The 16,065-nt window shown below is 51.9% G+C and overlaps 1 protein-coding gene across 6 annotated transcripts in view; it reads left to right on the top strand.

The window, feature by feature from the left end:
• Positions 1–16,065, top strand: part of Rbfox3 (RNA binding fox-1 homolog 3) — a 448,346-nt gene that overhangs the window by 100,843 nt on the left and 331,438 nt on the right. For all 6 annotated transcript variants that reach the window (XM_017802340.2, XM_017802339.2, XM_008849668.3 and 3 more), the window contains exon 2: positions 1,633–1,769. The gene's annotated coding sequence lies outside the window, so the exon portion shown is untranslated. The remainder of the gene's footprint in view (positions 1–1,632; positions 1,770–16,065) is intronic.

The following is a 16,065-nucleotide window of genomic DNA, read 5'->3' as shown; positions in this document are numbered from 1 at the left end:
GTGTGTGTGTGTGTGTGTGTGTGTGTGTGTGTGTGTGTGTGTGATGTAGCCCAGGTTGACCTTGAATTCATGATCCTCCTACCTCCACCTCCTGAGTGAAGAAGCCCCTTACTGACCCTCCCTTTCTGTTTCTTGTCTTGAATCCTATAAATAAAGGAACTCTTTGGGACCCTTAATTTGGAAAGAATTGGTGATGTCCCCAGTCTGTTCTTGGGTCCTGAAGGCTGTGTGTGATTTTCTGTTTGGAGGCTTGGGAAAAAGTTTGGCTACAGGCTTTGCTGCTGAGCCTTTTTTCAAAGGAGTTCTTGGAGGGGGTTTTCTCAGGATATGAGGATCTTTGGTCTTTGGTGGGTGTAGTTTACCTATTGTATAGAATGAATGGGGGCAGTCATTTTCCTCACCAGTGACGGACTGTGAGCCTTTAACCTGGGATCCTGAAGGTACAGCCTGTACTCACATGTACATATGTGTATATTCATGTGTGTGCACGTGTGTATAGGGGACAGCTTGGGGCTTAGAGTTCCCCTACTCACCCCCCTGCAGCTGGGGGAGGCTTAGGAGGCCGAGGAGGCTGGGAGACTGTCCTTCTTGGGTCAACAGTTGGACATGCTCTGGGTATTCCTGAGCTGGGCCATGAGCTTGCCAGGGTCAGGGCATGGGGGCCTGGCATTGTACATTGTGCACAGTGGGGCACAATGAATGTGGTTCCGAGAGTGAGGGAGATTCAGTCCCCACAGATGAGACCCTTTTGCTCCCAACACTATAAGTGGACAACTGTGGCAGGAGCCCTGGGGTCCTGAGCAGACCACATCTTCTCTTCCGTCTCTCAACTGCCTCCTCTATCACCACTTCTTGTTGCCCTCCTCTGACATTGTGGGGTATGGGAGTCAAGAGGGTGGAGCTTGATCCTAGCCACACTCCAAGCCCACAGCAGCTGGGGGTGCATGGCTGCGTGGGGTTCGGCAGGGGCTGCAGGGTTCTCCGGCCTGCTTTCTGCGCTGTTCTGTACAGCGGGTGATGGATGGCGCGTCCCACTGCAGAGTAAGGGAAACGCGCCTCCACAGCAGGGACAGGCTGCTAAATTATCTCCCACTCAGTACAGCTTAAGGTAAACAAAACCGGAAAACCTTCAGCTCCCAAAAGCTGGGTTCCCATGGCCATTGAAGCAACCTTGGGTGTTTCCTCTAATTGAAGTTAGACACCTCTGAGGGTTATGATGAGGGCAGAGACTCCATCTGATGCATCTCATAAAGAGAGAGGGACGAGGTGACCGCAGGGTGTGGGGGAAGGCAGTGATGGATGGGAAACTAAGCCAGAGGAGGCCTGGAAGAAGATGTGGGAGCAGCCAGGTGGGAGATAAGTGCCTGGGACTGGGGTACTGGAGGAGGCAGGTGGCCAGAGCGCTGAGGGAGTGAGCCTGGGCAGACGGGCCAAGGGTGCTCATGACTCCTGGAGAGTCGGTTCCTTCCCCGGGGCAGGCAAACCCGAATGCTCTGTGGAGGAACAGTGCTGACCCTGGCGGAAGATCTTGGTCATGGCCCCCTTCTGTTTTAATGCTCATGTTTGTTTTAGGTCAGAAGTTGGAGTTAGTGGGTCCCTTGTTCTTGTTTAATTTCTTTCCTTTTCCTCCAGGTTGGAAATCTGTCTGTGAGAACCTAACACTCTTCTGTGATACCAGCTCTTCCCTGCTACATTCCACGCTGAGGAAGTTCTGATCGGATCATCAGCGGCCCCAGCCACAGGGAAGCAGACGCTACCTCCCACCGCAGGTAAGATCCACTTTCTCGCCTACACCAGCAACGGAGTTTGAATTTGCAATGGGAAAACACTTTAACAGGGCCGTTCCACATTCCAGAAGGCATTGCAGGGCAGGAACAAAGGTAGGGGCAGGCTGTCTCATGTGTATGTTTGTAGATCATGGTATCTTCGTGGCTTCTGCAAGTAGGCTACTTGAAGGAGAGTCAGCAGGTCTCCAGGAAAGCATGGGGTTGAACTTTGTGAGGACCGGCTGTTCTCTATGTCCCGGCACCCATCAGCTTGGTCTTGGGGAGTTAGTATGGAGAGGAGGGTAGACATGGTGTATAGTCGGATGCCAGGCGTCAGCACGAGATTCCCCAAGTGGCCAAGGTCAGGAACTGACCCCTCCGCTGTACCTGTTCTCCGCGCTAATTAATGCCTAGGTGGCCCTGAAGCTCACCAAGCAGTACTAAGCCTCTGCCTGGCTGGGGAGGGGACAGAGTGATCATCTGTCCCCTGGGGGCAGGCAGCAAGTCAATTCTGATGCTAGACACAGGCATCACCCTTGCAGGTTTCAGGCCCAGTTTGCAAGTCGGCCCTTGTTTTTCATGCCGGCCACAGGGCTCAGGGCTGCCCTTTGTCAGGAGTGCCCAACCCCCTTCTGTTTTGATAATTTGCTAGGCCTGCTTGTGGAACTCAAGAAAGTGCTATGCATGTGATTTTGGCTCTATGATAAAAGATACACAAGGGTGAGATCTGGGAGGACCCTGGTCACTGTGCCCCCACGAGAAAGTTAGGGTGGCCCATCCTCCTGGCTCATCTATGTGTTTACCATCACGAAACACCATAAGCTTTACGAGGCTTCCATAATCAGGGGTATGGCCAGGCTCACCCAAACCACCAAAAGGTTCCCCTTGAGTCACCTGGTCAGTATAAGGTCAGTGGGACAAGGGACTTTACTCAAGTAAGCACCCAGACTCAGTCTCCATCACAACGCCAAAATCCAGCAAGAAGTACGTGGTGAGTCTGCCACTGTGCAAGGTGCGGAAGCCTCAGCAGTGATGTGCCTCAGCGTGCTCCTGTGGTGGCCTTTGATGGCAGTTTTAAAGTTACATTTATTTATCCGTGTGTATGTGTGAGAATGTGTGCCACAGTGCACGTGTGGAGGTCAGAGGGCAACTTGCGGGAGTTGGTTCTCTCCTCCTATCATGTGGGTCCTCGGGATTGAACTCAGGCTGTTGGGCTTGGTGGCAAGTGCCTTTACTCTGAGCCATCTTGCTGGCCCCCTGTGATGGCGGCCTTTGCTGGGCAGAGTATGTTGTGCGAATGGGAACCAGGTACAGGGCACTAGCTGGTCTCTCCAGAGCCCTTTGCAGTCTGTTGGTCAGAACGCCACACAGCGTGGGTGTTCCTCCAGGCACAAGCCGGCTGTCTTCTCATCCCTTCCCCAAGTCAGGTCTTCCTGGTGTCCTCTTCTTGCGCCCGGCTTACCGGTTCACAGACTGCTCCTCACTCATCACTCGGGACCCAGACAGTCCCTGACTTACGTCACTGCCTCTTTACTCTGTGTGAGGGTGATGGGTAGAAACTGCTTTGATTTCTGAATTTGGATCTTTTCCTACACTGGGATCTGAGTTATGCTGCTGCAGAACAGTTGAGGTTCTGACCAACCACCTGGTCACAAGGGGAAAGAATCAGCACTCTACAGTGTGCTGTGTGGCCCAGCCAGGATGCGCGCAGGGTCAGGCCTGATAAGTGCATCTCACTTAATTTCTTAAGGGACAGTGGGTTTATCAGGACACAGCCCATCGTAGGCTGAGTGTCTGCATTTAGGCACTCCAGTGAGCCTCTTTTGGACTCTGGGAATGCAGTGAAGAAAATCTTCATGGGTTTTGTGACTTAGTGGGGTGTGGAGAACAAGCAAGTGCGGATTCAAAGTGATGTCAGGGAGAGAAAAGTCCTGAAGGGGAAATGAAACGGGCAAAGAGGACTGAAGACAGGGAGCACAGGGAGCTGCTGTTTACACAGGGCAGGCCCTGGGTGCTGTCCCCATCTGCACAGAGTAGAGGAGGTAAGGCAGAATCGCAAGGAGGCCTGAGGGAAAAGCCTTCCAGACGGGGATGCTGGGCAAAGGCCCCCAAAGTGGCTGCAACGCTGGTGTGCCAGGCTGAGTGGGAAGGGGATGGGGTCCTGGGTACTCCGGGCTGCAGTGAAAGGTCTTGAGACTGGCGTGAAGGATTTGGGATATTTGCTTAAGGCCAGTGGAATCCAGTAAGGGTTCTGAGTCACGGACTTTGTCTTGATTCAAGTCTGATGAAGATGATGATGCCTTCCGGGGTGGAGTCAGGGGAGGGAGGTAGAGCTGAAGCCAGAGTCTCCTGAAGTCCGCTGTGGGCCACTACTATTCTCGTGAGGCAGACTGGGCTGGAGCCTGGTGTGGGAGCAGAGGTGAATCTGGGGCCAAGTTTGAGCTGATTCCCGTGCCGCTGACGTAGCAGGAGCTCAGTGCTGCCGCGGAGCTGTGCTGGGAGGTTCCCAGTACCCTTACCATTCCTCTGAGACACTCTTGGGATTCTGGTCTGTGCTCCTGGTCTAGCAGGAAGTACGGCTTGTGGCTGGCCTCAGTGCAGTGCAGGCAAGCCCTGGGGTCCTGTCCCTGGAGGATGGGGCTCCGGACTCTACCCCTGAGAGGGGACAGCAGGACAGGGAGATGCTGCAGACGACAGGTGGCAGGGACAGCACACCTCCTGCTCCTTCCACAGTGCTTTCTTCACGGCCTCTATCAAGGAGGCTACAAGACCCAGAGTCACCTTCCATGGGTTTGAGAACAAGTATTCCCAGCACGGTATCTTTTGGAGGGCATCAGAGCTGAAAACACAAAGCCAAGGGGTCTGGGGCATCGAGGGAGGACTTTTCATAGACCTGTTTTGGCATGCTTACAGACTGGCCCCTGTGGGTTGTGAAGATAGCTGTGAGTAGTGGGCTGAGGCTAGGCACGTGAGAGCCTTGTTCTTCCTGTGGGGTGAGTAGACTCATAGGGAGCTCCCCATTGGAATGAGGAGAGCACAAATGTGTGTCCCGGCTGCCTGTGTGTGACCTTGATACTATGTCTTTTCATCAGCTCCGGGAGGTGGGTGATACATCTCCGAAGGAGGAGGCCAGGCACATGGGCGAGCAGCCAGGCATGCTGGGTTGCTGACTCCTCTACACACACTTCCCCCACCTCAGAGCAGTACCCAGGGAAGCCCAGCAATGTCAAGTCCACCCCTGGGGCATGTGGATCTCCTGCCTGCCTCCAGTGCCCCGTAGAAAAGCATCTATTTAGTGTGTCTTCCCGCTCAGCGGTGGAGAACCTGGCCCAGAAGAGCCCATGGGTGGGTCTGGGTCTAAGCTCTAGGACTGGCTTTGACATGCAGGCCGCTTAGTGTGCTCCCCTCACTGCAGAAACATTCTTGCTCAAGGAAGGGTGGTGAAGAAGCTGGCCCGGCCTGTGCATTTCCTGTCATGTCTGTTAGATCTTATTTGAAAGCTCACTCCTTCCATTTTGGACCTCACTGTGCAGCCAGTCCGAGTCTTCACTAAGCACAGTAATGGGCGTTAATCTTCTGCAGAATAAAGTGATATGTTGGCCCAGCTGTGGCCGATGGTCCGTCAGGTGCTCTGGGAGAGTATCTGGAACACAGCAGAGGCATCACCTGCTCTCCTCTCTAGCCCTCCCTGCAAATGGTCTCAGATCCTCCTAGTCACGCTTGTGCGCCTTGTTGGGGTCACTTGGGAGCAGTGGCCAGCTGTTCCTCCTCCAGAATGCTTTTGGGGGTGAAAGTTACTCTATCATGTTCAGGAACTAGGAAGTGAACCAAGTCTTCCACTGGCCTCTGTGTCCACCAGGCGGGGCCGCAGGTGACAGAGGCTGGGGCCCCACAGACTGGGGCCATGTGTGAGTGTTCGTGGTTGAACCGCCTGTACCTATAAGTACTTCACATTGGAAGTCCTCCATCTCTGGACCTCCACCCTCGAGCCACATCCCATGAGCATAACATGAGACATCTCATAAATCATCTCCGAATGAGCCTGCTTCCTGCACTCATCCATCATGCCCGTCTCCCCCTGCTTGTTTTTAAAAGCTGTTAAACCGGAATCTGTCATAGGGGATGCTGGCACCTTGGGCCGAGATACACACAGGCTGCCACGTTGATGGTGGGTGAGCTCCTGCTTTCTGGTGCATCAACATGGTGGTCTCCTGGTGTGGGAAGATGAACATGGTTTTACCAAGTCACATCAGAAGCCATTTAGAGTTAGACATTCCTGAAGTCTGTCCAGAGCCTGCCCAGCTGTGTTGCTGCTGGGTAGAAGTGTTGGTACCCACCTGACCCAGGTCAGGCCGCCTGGGAGGGACCTTCCACTCTGCCTGTCCTAGCTGATGGTTTAATTGGAAGACTGGCTTGTGTCAACAGTTGCAAACATGGCTTCTAAAACCACCTGTGGTTAGGGGCTGGAGAGATGTCTCAGTGGTTAAGAGCACTGGCTGCTCTTGCATAGGACCTGGGTTCGATTCCCAGCACCTACATGGCAGCTAACAACCATCCGTAACTCCAGTTCCAGGGGATCTGACACCCTCTTCTGAACTCCAGGGCACTGCAAGACACAGATGCACTTACATGCAAGTGATGCAGTCAAATATGTATATTTAAAAAATCTGTGGTTACTGTTCTGTTGATACACGTGCTTGGCAAAGGCATGTCCGGTGTGGCTCAACCTCTTAATGCCTCTTTCTGAACAGCTGGGTCACTTGAATGGGCTCTGGGATGCTTGCGCTGACCCGGGGGGACCAGACACCCCCCATCGCACGTCTTTCTCCTCGCCTGCCTCCTCCCCCACCTTTACTTCTCCCTCCTCCAGGTTTTCTCTACTTTCCCCTCGTTCCCTTCTCCTCCTCATCTTCTCTCTGTCACCCCCTCTTTTTCTTTCTCTCTTTCCCTCCCCCTCTCTCTCTCACTGATGAGTTTCCCTGGTCCTAAGTTTCTCTCCACCTTCTGTCCCCAGGCCCCTCAAACCTGCCGCCCCCACCGCCCGCTTGGCTTCTCTACCATCTGCCTCTTTCCTGTGGTTCTGGGGAGTCCACAGTCACGTGACTCCTGAGGGTTATCAGGGGACATGAGAAGGTACTAGGGGCACCTTGGCTCTCCTTTCCCCTCGAGGGCAAACTGAGGCTAAATGACTAATGCTGACTCTGCTCAGGACCCCCCAGCCTGCCTTCAGGCTGATGCCATGGGCCCTGGTGGCATTTGTGATGGTCTGTCCCACCTGCCTTCAGCATCTCTCTCCTTTTCCTTATTCTGTTCGTTGAAGGATAAAACCGCTCTTTTTATTTGTTTATTTTTGGTCTTTTTGAGACAGGGTCTCCCTGTAGCCCCAGCTGTCCTGGAACTCACTATGTAGACCAGGCTGGCCTCGAACTCACAGAGATCCGCCTGCCTCTGCCTCCCAAGTGCTGGAATTAAAGGCATGCACCACCATGACATTTTTTAAAAAGTAGGAAAACAGACCAATATCTTCTCCTTGGTGATCTCTGAGCTTTGTGATGGAGCCTCCAGGAGGCTTGGCGGGTCAAAGAGGGCACCAGTGCATTCCCTAGGTCACAGCTCTATGCAAAGCCATCCAATTAGAGCGCCTTAGTCACCAGGGTGTTAAAGCATTAAGAACGATTATGGGTGAGGCGGTTCCAGGTGAAGCTCCTGCTGGAATAGAAAAGGCATCTCTGAGTCTCCCGGCTCTGCTGAGGAGTTGACAGGCAGCCCTTCCGTAGGACCTCGTCCCTGGAAAGGGGAACTTGTTAGCTGTGTTCAGAACCTATCTTACCATTCTACAGCTGCCCTAGCAGAGGATGGTAACTAAAACAAAGCTGTTACTCTTACTCTGTCCTTGAGGTTGGCGGGAACAACACCCAGCTCCCATACTGATGGCTGGAGTGTCTGAAGTTGTCGATGCATCTCTTTCATCCCTGCCTCAGCCATGACATGACCATGCCCCCTTCACGTGTGTCCTCTGTGTGCACCTGATTTCCCTCCTCCAACAGGGACACAGTCATTTTGTTAGGCCCCTCATCCAGCATCCTTCTAACTGGATTACACCGACAAAGATCCTGTTTCCATGTATAGCCAGTCATAAGGACTGGGGACTAGGGTCTGAGATTATCTTTATATAACATGATTCTACCCAAATCTTCTACAACTGCAGGGGAAGGGGAACCCATGCACCATGACCTCGTGTGGGCCACCCCCACTGTTCTGCTCTCATCCAGACACTGGGATACCCTGGACCACAACTTGGCCCATTTTAAGACAGTGATAGGAAGGTAAGGAGGGAGGGCCAGGCAGTGACACATTGGCCAGGGTGATGCGAGCTATCTTAGTCTGTTTCCTGTTAACCTGAGACCAGATAACTTATAAAGAGAAGAAATATTTCTTTCTGTTTGGAAGCCTGGGAAGCCCAGGAGCATAGTGCTGGCATCTGGTGAGGCCTTCCTGAAGCGTCAAGACTGACCTAGCCTCATAGTTCTGGTCCATGTGACTTTTCTTCACGCAAAGTCACTACTGCCATCGTGGGGGTTACCCTTATGACCTCATCCAAGCCTAATTCCTTCCTGAAGGCCCCAGTCCAGACACCATCAGTGCAGACTTTGGGAAATAAGCTCCCAACAAAAGGATTTGGAGGGCACATTTGTTGACTGAGGGAATTTCAACCCCCTTGCCCCATTTCCCATCATCCCATGGTGGAAAAAGAGCTTTTTACTTTTTATTTCTGCCTGTGTATATGTTTGTTGCATGCATACCTCTGTGTGTATGTATGTGTTTGCATGTATATAAGCTAGCTAGCTTACCCAGGGATCCCCTTTCCCTGCCTCCTGAGTGCTGGGATTGTAGGAGGCTGTCAGGCCAGCCTGGCTTTTATGTGGGTTCTATAGGTTTGGACTTGGGTCTTCATACCTGCACAGCAAACACTTTATCCAGCAAGCCATCCTCCCAGCCCTGAAAAGTGGGCTTGAGAGTCAATCGAGAGCTAATTAGCCAGACCTTGATCTAACCCTAATAAGAACCCATTCATGCCACAGGTTAGAACACATTGGGATTCTGTCATACTGGTTGGGGGCACAAGTTGGAGGTTGGGCAGTGAGAGTCTCAAAAAGGGCTGGAGAGAGTGGGTTGGGGTAGGCCTGAGCAGGTGGGGGAGGAAGAGGGGGAGGAAGTGGGCTTGGTCTCTGAGTGGGCAGGTTAGTCCTGGGAGTTGAGGACAAAGCAGGGCTTGCAGAGATGGAGGTCAAGCAGCCACTCTGGAGCTAAGAACTGGTAATGCAGGAGACCCATAGGGACTCGGGGAGAAGGAACATAGGGCACTGGGGGGAGGGGACCAAGTAGACATGAACTAGTAGGAGCTCTGAGCTGTACCCAGGCTTACATGCCGAGGTCCCGGATGAGTCAGGTGGCCTCTGGAGACAGTGTTCTCAGCCCTCTCTGTGTCTATGTGGCCTACTTTGTCTTGAGATGGTGAACCTGAGGAAAGGGCCATATCTTCACACAGGGAGGGAGGGACTATCTCTGTGCATCAGAATTAAATCAACACAGGATGGGACACAGGGTGCGAGCAGGTCTGTCCCACAGCAGTTATGAGGCAGAAGTTGTGATGTCTTAAAAGAGACATCCTGAACAGAAAAGCAGGCAGGTGCTGAGCGGGTCTGTCCACATCCATGGATTCCAGGGGGAGGTGGCTCATCGTCAGGGCTGTGAGCCCAGTTAGTGTTGTCTGAGAGTTGGCATGGCCCTGGCTGGGGTTACTCTCAGGGGGGAAACCTAGCTAAGGACCTTGGATCTGGCCTTATAGAATCTTCATCTGTCCTTGCAAGGACTCTGTGTGTATTATTAGAGGCCACCCGCGACACCGTGCAGAGGATGGGGGCAGCAGCAGGACTCGTACAGATTGGGAGAAAGTCATTTGCTGTGATTTGCAAGGTTGTGCCAAGACTGCTTCAGGATCGTTGCTTTCCAAGACATCTGTGTTCAGTGGAGGAGAGAAAGCGAAGGGGGAGGACTGAGATGGTCAAGGGAGAAAGAGAACTTGGAGTGGAGTTGGTGCAAGCCTTGCCCGAGGTGTGTGTGTATGTATGCGTGTGTGTTTGTATGTGGTGTGTATCAGTATGTTGTGTGCACACATGTTTGTGTGTGTGTATATGTGCCAGGTGTGCATGTATATGTTTTCAAATGTGTTGTATGTACATGGATATGTGAACGTTCATACATGCACACATGTGTGCATGTGCAGATGCATGCACATGCATGTGTGTTGTGTGTGCAAGCACGTGTGCATGTTCTTGTGTTGTATGTATATGTAGGTGTGTGCATACACACGTGTGTTTGTGTGAATGTTTCTGTTTGTGTGTGGTGTGTCCTTGTATCTTTGCATGCTGTATGTACATGTATGAATGTGTATTTGTGTGTTGTGTGTGCACACATGAATTTGTGTGTGTTGTACGCATGTGTGTGTGTGTTAGAAGAGGAAACAGACGGAGGAGGAGCAGAGCAGTACCCTTTCCTCAGTCTGGACAGACGGTGCTGTCCTTGACCTTTCACACTGAGGACTAGGACAGGTGAGCGGACACACAGGAAGCTTGCAGGGTGAGGCCTCCTGCAGGTACCACAGGGGTCAGTCAGAATGTGACCACTGGCAGGTCCTGACACCAACAGAGCTGAGCCCAGGTGCAGCAGAGAGTGAGGAACACACAGCTGACATCCCTCAAACAGTGTGGAAATTCAGGAACCCCCCCCCCCCCGCCCCGAGGTGACCTGCTGGTGGCCTGTGAACAGGCCATCTTCTCTGGGGTGGTTGTCACCCAAGGCTTGTGGGTATCATTGCCCTGCTGGTCTCTACAACCCTGAGAAAGCAGAGCAACAGGCCAAAAGTGAGCACAGGGCCATTCAAAACTGAAGCCCACAGCAGCTCTACAGCGGTGACAGGCACTGAGAAGATGTATGTGAAGAGTCCAGATTAATACTTCCTAAATCGAGTTCCACACCCCAGGGTCCATCTGTGAGCCACGGCTGCTGGCCCCGGGACTGAGTACAGCACTTAAGAACAAACTTACTAATCCTCCATTCTGGAGGTTTGAGGGGGACACTAACAGTAACAGTAACTACAGTAACAGTAAATGTCTAGAAACTTCTGTAGCAAATTGAATGCATAATTTTAGCTCTAATGGAATCTACAAAGAATGTGCCTTTCATGTGGGAACTAAAGTCACTACTGTGAAGAGCCTGAGGAGACCTGGCCTAGAGGATGCTCCAGTCAGATTGTAAAGCTGTCCATGTTTGCCTAAGCTCTGTCATTACTGGTGTGTCTTGGGTGGTGACCTGGCAGGGATGATAGTGTGCTTCCATGCTAATGTCATGGGAAGTGCCGAGTCCACTAAGGCTGATGAGCACACACACACACACACACACACACACACACACACACACACGGACCCTGAGGCAACACGAATTAATTTCCTTGCAGTTGTGGAGACAGAAGTTTAAGACCAAGATATATGCAGCGTTGGTTTGGAAAGCTTCTCGCTGGCCTGTAGAGATTGTCTTCCCCCATCCTTAGACTCTTCCCTCCGTGTGAGTGTCACAGTGGTGGAGCTGGAGGGGGACCCACATGGTGCTTCTCACCCGCCTCATCTCTCTGCATTGGCTGAGTTCTGGGGATGAGGACTTCAGTATATGAATTTTTAAATACAGTTCAAATCACACCAGAAGGACACACAGGAATTCTCTGCAATATTTTTTAAAATATTTTTTATTTATCATTTTATGTGTCTGAGTGTATTGCCTGCATGTATATAAGTGCACCCATGTCATGCAATGCCCGAGGAAGTCAGAAGAGGGCGCAGGATCCCCTGGAACTGGAGTTACTGATGGTTGTCAGCCACCATGTAGGTTCTGGGAACCAAACCTGGGTCCTCTGCAAGAGCAACCAGCGCTCTTAACCACTGAGGCATCTCTCTAGCCCCATCTGTAGTATTTTTTTTTACAACTAATAATGTGTTTATTGCTTCAAAATAAAAGTAAATTGTGGGTCTTTAGTTAATGAGCTCATTTGGAGACAGGCTTTTACTCTATAGCCCAAGCTGGCCTACAACTCACAGCAGTCCTCCTGTCTCCACCTCCCAAGTACCGAGATTCTAGGCATGCACTGCCCCTCCTGGCTTTAAAGTACAGATTTTAGCCAAGCGTGGTGGCGCACGCCTTTAATCCCAGCACTCGGGAGGCAGAGGCAGGCGAATCTCTGTGAGTTCAAGGCCAGCCTGGTCTACATAGTGAATTTCAGGACAGCTGGGGCTACAGGGAGACCCTGTCTCAAAACAACAACAGCAGCAACAACCGCCCCCCCCACTCCAATGCAAAATTTAAAGGCGATCCCTTCCCCTGCACGCCCACTGTGGCTGTCTGGGTGAGTCTCAACAGGGACATCTGTCCTACTGCTCTCTGGGATGGATGGCACGTTGGAGTGGCCCAGACCTGCACCCCTCAGCTCTTTGCCCTCTGACCTCTCTGCTGGCCATGGCTTTGGGAAGGTGACTCCCTTCAGTGTGACTGCCTGTGGAGCTGCTGGGTCCTGACTCCCTCCTCCTGCCCTTTGTCTCGTAAGGGTACCAGTTTGTGCTGCTTCTGTCCTGTGGGTCTGCCTGTGTGCGTGCATGTATGTATGTCTGTGCATGTGTGTGCACATGCCTGGGTACACTGGTGTGCATGTGTGTTTATATATGTGTGTGTGAAGGTTCAAGGGTGCACTGGTGTGCATGTGTGTGTGAACGTGCATGGGTGCACTGGTGTGCATGTGTGTGTTTATATGTGTGTGTGAAGGTGCATGGGTACACTGGTGTGCGTGTGTGTGAACATGCAGGGATGCACTGGTATGCATGTGTGTTTGCGTGCATGTATGTGTGAATGTGCACAGGTGCACTGATATGCATGTGTGTGCATGCATGTGTGTGTGAATGTGCATGGGTACACTGGTGTGCATGTGTGTGAATGTGCATGTATGCACTGATATGCATGTGTGCGTGCATTAATGTCTGTGTGTGAATGTACAGGGGTACACTGGTGTACATGTGTGAATGTGCACGGGTACACTGGTGTACATATGTGTGTGATTGTGCATGGGTGCACTGATGTGCATGTGTGCGTGTGTACTTGTGTGCACCTGTGTATGTGCGTGCATGTGTGTGTGTGAACATGCTCAGGTGCACTGGTGTGCATGTGTGTGTGGAGGCCAGAGGTCATCCTTGGGTGTTGTCCTAGTTTGGTTTTCTATTGCTGATAAAACACTGACCAAAACCAACTTGGGGAGGAAAGGCTTTGTTTGGCCTAAGGGTCACAGTTCACCATCGAGGACAGAGGACAGTCAAGGCAGGAACTGAAGCTGAGACCCGAGCGCCCTGGCCTGCTCCCCTGGCTTGCTCGGCCGCCTTACCTTTAAAAACGTTTATTTATTATTTTTATTTTGTATGTATGAGTGTATTGCCTGCATGTGTGTAAGTGCACCCGTGTTGTGCAATGCCCATGGAGGTCAGAAGAGGGTGTCAGATAATGTCCCTGGAACTGGAGTTATAGACAGTTGTCAGCGGGTGCTGGAAATCAAACCTGGGCCCTCTGCAAGAACAGCCAGTGCTCTGACTGCTGAGCCACCTCTCCAGCCCTTGCTCGGCTGCCTTTCTTATACAGCCCAGGCCCACCAGCCCAGATGGCCCCGCCCATGATGAACTGGGCCCTGCTACATCACTTAGCAGCCCAGAAAATGCCCCACAGACATGGTCAGAGGCCACCTGGGAAATTCTCCAGTTGAGGTCCCTTTGTCAGGTGAGTCCAGGCTTGCGTCAAGCTGACTGCCAAACCTATGTCTGACATGTTACTCTCCAGGTGCCGTCCACATTGGTTTTTGAATTTTTAAATTAATTTTTATTTTTATGTATATGAATAATTTGCCTACATGTATGTGAGTGCGACATGTGCATGCAGTGTCTACAGAGGCCAAAAGAGGGAGTCAGATCCCCTGGAACTGGAGTCACTGATGGTTATAAGCCACCATGTGAGTGCTGGGAACTGAACCTGGGTCCTTTGGAAGAACAGTCAGTGCTCTTAACCAGCTCTCCAGCCCCCAAAGGTTTTTGTTTTTTGTTTGGTTTCAGAGTCAGAGTCTCCTTGTAGCCCCAGCTGGCCTGGCATGCACTGTGTAAACCAGGCTATCCTTGAACTCACTATGTAGACCAGGCTGGCCTGGAACACTCTATGTAGACCAGGTTGGCCTGGAACACATTATGTAGAGCAGGCTGGCCTTGGTGTCACAGAGATCCACCTGCCTCTGCCTCCAAAGTTCTAGGATTAAAGGCATGCGACACCACGCCCAGCTTTCTGTCTTGCTTTTTGAGACAGGGGTTCTCACTGGCTTGGAACTTGCCAAGTAGGCCAGGCCAGGGATCTGCCTGCCTCTGCCTCCTCAGCATTGAGATTACAAGTATGTGCCTGGTTTTTAAATGTGGGTTCTTGGAACTGAACTCAGGTCCTCATGCTCGCAAGGCAAGCACTTTACTGACTGAGCCATCTCCCTAGGCCCCTCATTGCCTGTCTTGAACCTCCTTGACCCTGGAAAGTAGTTGACTAGGGTCATACCTGCTTCTCTATGGATGACTCATACCATGGGGCTATGACATCCAACCTCAGTGGTGACCCTAGCTTTGTCCAGTGATCTTTACAAACCCCTATCATACCAAGAGCTTCTGGTGACGATTCTCCTCTAAACCCTGGAGCTGCAGGTGCTGTACAAGGTCTGCGTCCCTTCTTTATTTCCACTGTACCGCTGAGAGCCTGGGAGGCAGACATCTGCTTCCTGCGTGCGACATCACCAGCTTCTTCCTTGCCCTAAAGCAGGGTGAGCAGAGGGGAACTCGAATGTGCTCTCTTGTTCACGAACCAGAATGTCACTCTGTATACCAGCCATGACTGTTTCCGTTGCTCATAAAGTGCTCAGTTGCCAAGCATGAAGTACCTGTAATCCCAACTCTGGAGAGACTGAGGCAGGAGGATTGAAGTTCAAGGTCATCATGGTCTGCATACTGAAACTCTGCCTCCAAAAATAACCCCCAAGGCTGGGTCATAATGGTGGGGTGTGTGTGTGTGTGTGTGTGCGTTTGTGCGTGTGTGTGTGCGTGTGTCTGTGTGTGTGTCTGTGTGTGCGTGTGTGTGTGCGTGTGTGCGTGTGTGTCTGTGTGTGCGTGTGTGTGTGTCTGTGTGTGTGTCTAAGTCTGTGTGTGTGTCTGTGTGTGTGCGTGTGTGCGTGTGTGCGTGTGTGCGTGTGTGTGTGTGCGCGTGTGTGTCTGTGTGTGCGTGTGTGTGTGTCTAAGTCTGTGTGTGTGTCTGTGTGTGTGCGTGTGTGCGTGTGTGCGTGTGTGTGTGTGCGCGTGTGTGTCTGTGTGTGCGTGTGTGTGTGTCTAAGTGTCTGTGTCTGTGTGTGCATGTGTAGAGTTCTTAAGTGATGCCTGGTTTGGTCGTCTGTGTGTGTGCGTGTGTGTGTCTGTGTGTGTGTGTCTGTGTGTGTGCGCACGTGTGTGTGTGCGTGTGTGTCTGTGTGTGTGTGTGTCTGTGTGTGTGTGCGTGTGTGTCTGTGTGTGTGTGTGTCTGTGTGTGTGTGTCTGTGTGTGTGCGTGTGTGTCTGTGTGTGTGTGCGTGTGCGTGTGTGTGTCTGTGTGTGTGCTCGTGTGTGTGCGTGTGTGTGTGTCTGTGTGTGTGCCGTCTGTGTCTGTGTCTGTGTCTGTGTCTGTGTGTGTTACTGGAAACGGATCCCACAGCTCTACCCCCGAGCTACGTCTCTAGACCCATTTGCATCTTACTTTGAGTCAGAGTCTCACTATGCTACCCAGGCTAGATTTCCACACACTCTTTAATCCAGTAAGGTCTTGACCTTGTGATCTTCTACCTCAGCTTTCCCAGTCTCTGGAATCAGACCTGCAATCCCAGACCCAGCTCTATGATTGACTTTCAAGCTTCCACATGAGTGAGATCATGGGGTATGTGTATGTGTGTCTGTGCCTGGCTGTTTCGCTTAGCAAAGCCTCCACCCTGTCTTGCTGCCACCTGTGTCTGGACCTTAGTCTTCCTCACTCTGCTGTGCCTTCTCTCTACTCAAGCAGCTTGCTCTTTGGACATGCAGTTTGAAGATTAGGCCATTTGCTTAGATTTAAGTGGGTAGCTGGACTGCAAGACAGTCCCTAATTTCTAGACCCGATGTGCTTTTCTC

The sequence above is a fragment of the Nannospalax galili genome, unplaced genomic scaffold, assembly GCF_000622305.1.
Source record: "Nannospalax galili isolate Female #2095 unplaced genomic scaffold, S.galili_v1.0 scaffold945, whole genome shotgun sequence".
NCBI lineage: Eukaryota > Metazoa > Chordata > Mammalia > Rodentia > Spalacidae > Nannospalax > Nannospalax galili.
This window is presented reverse-complemented; position numbering and strand designations above follow the sequence as displayed.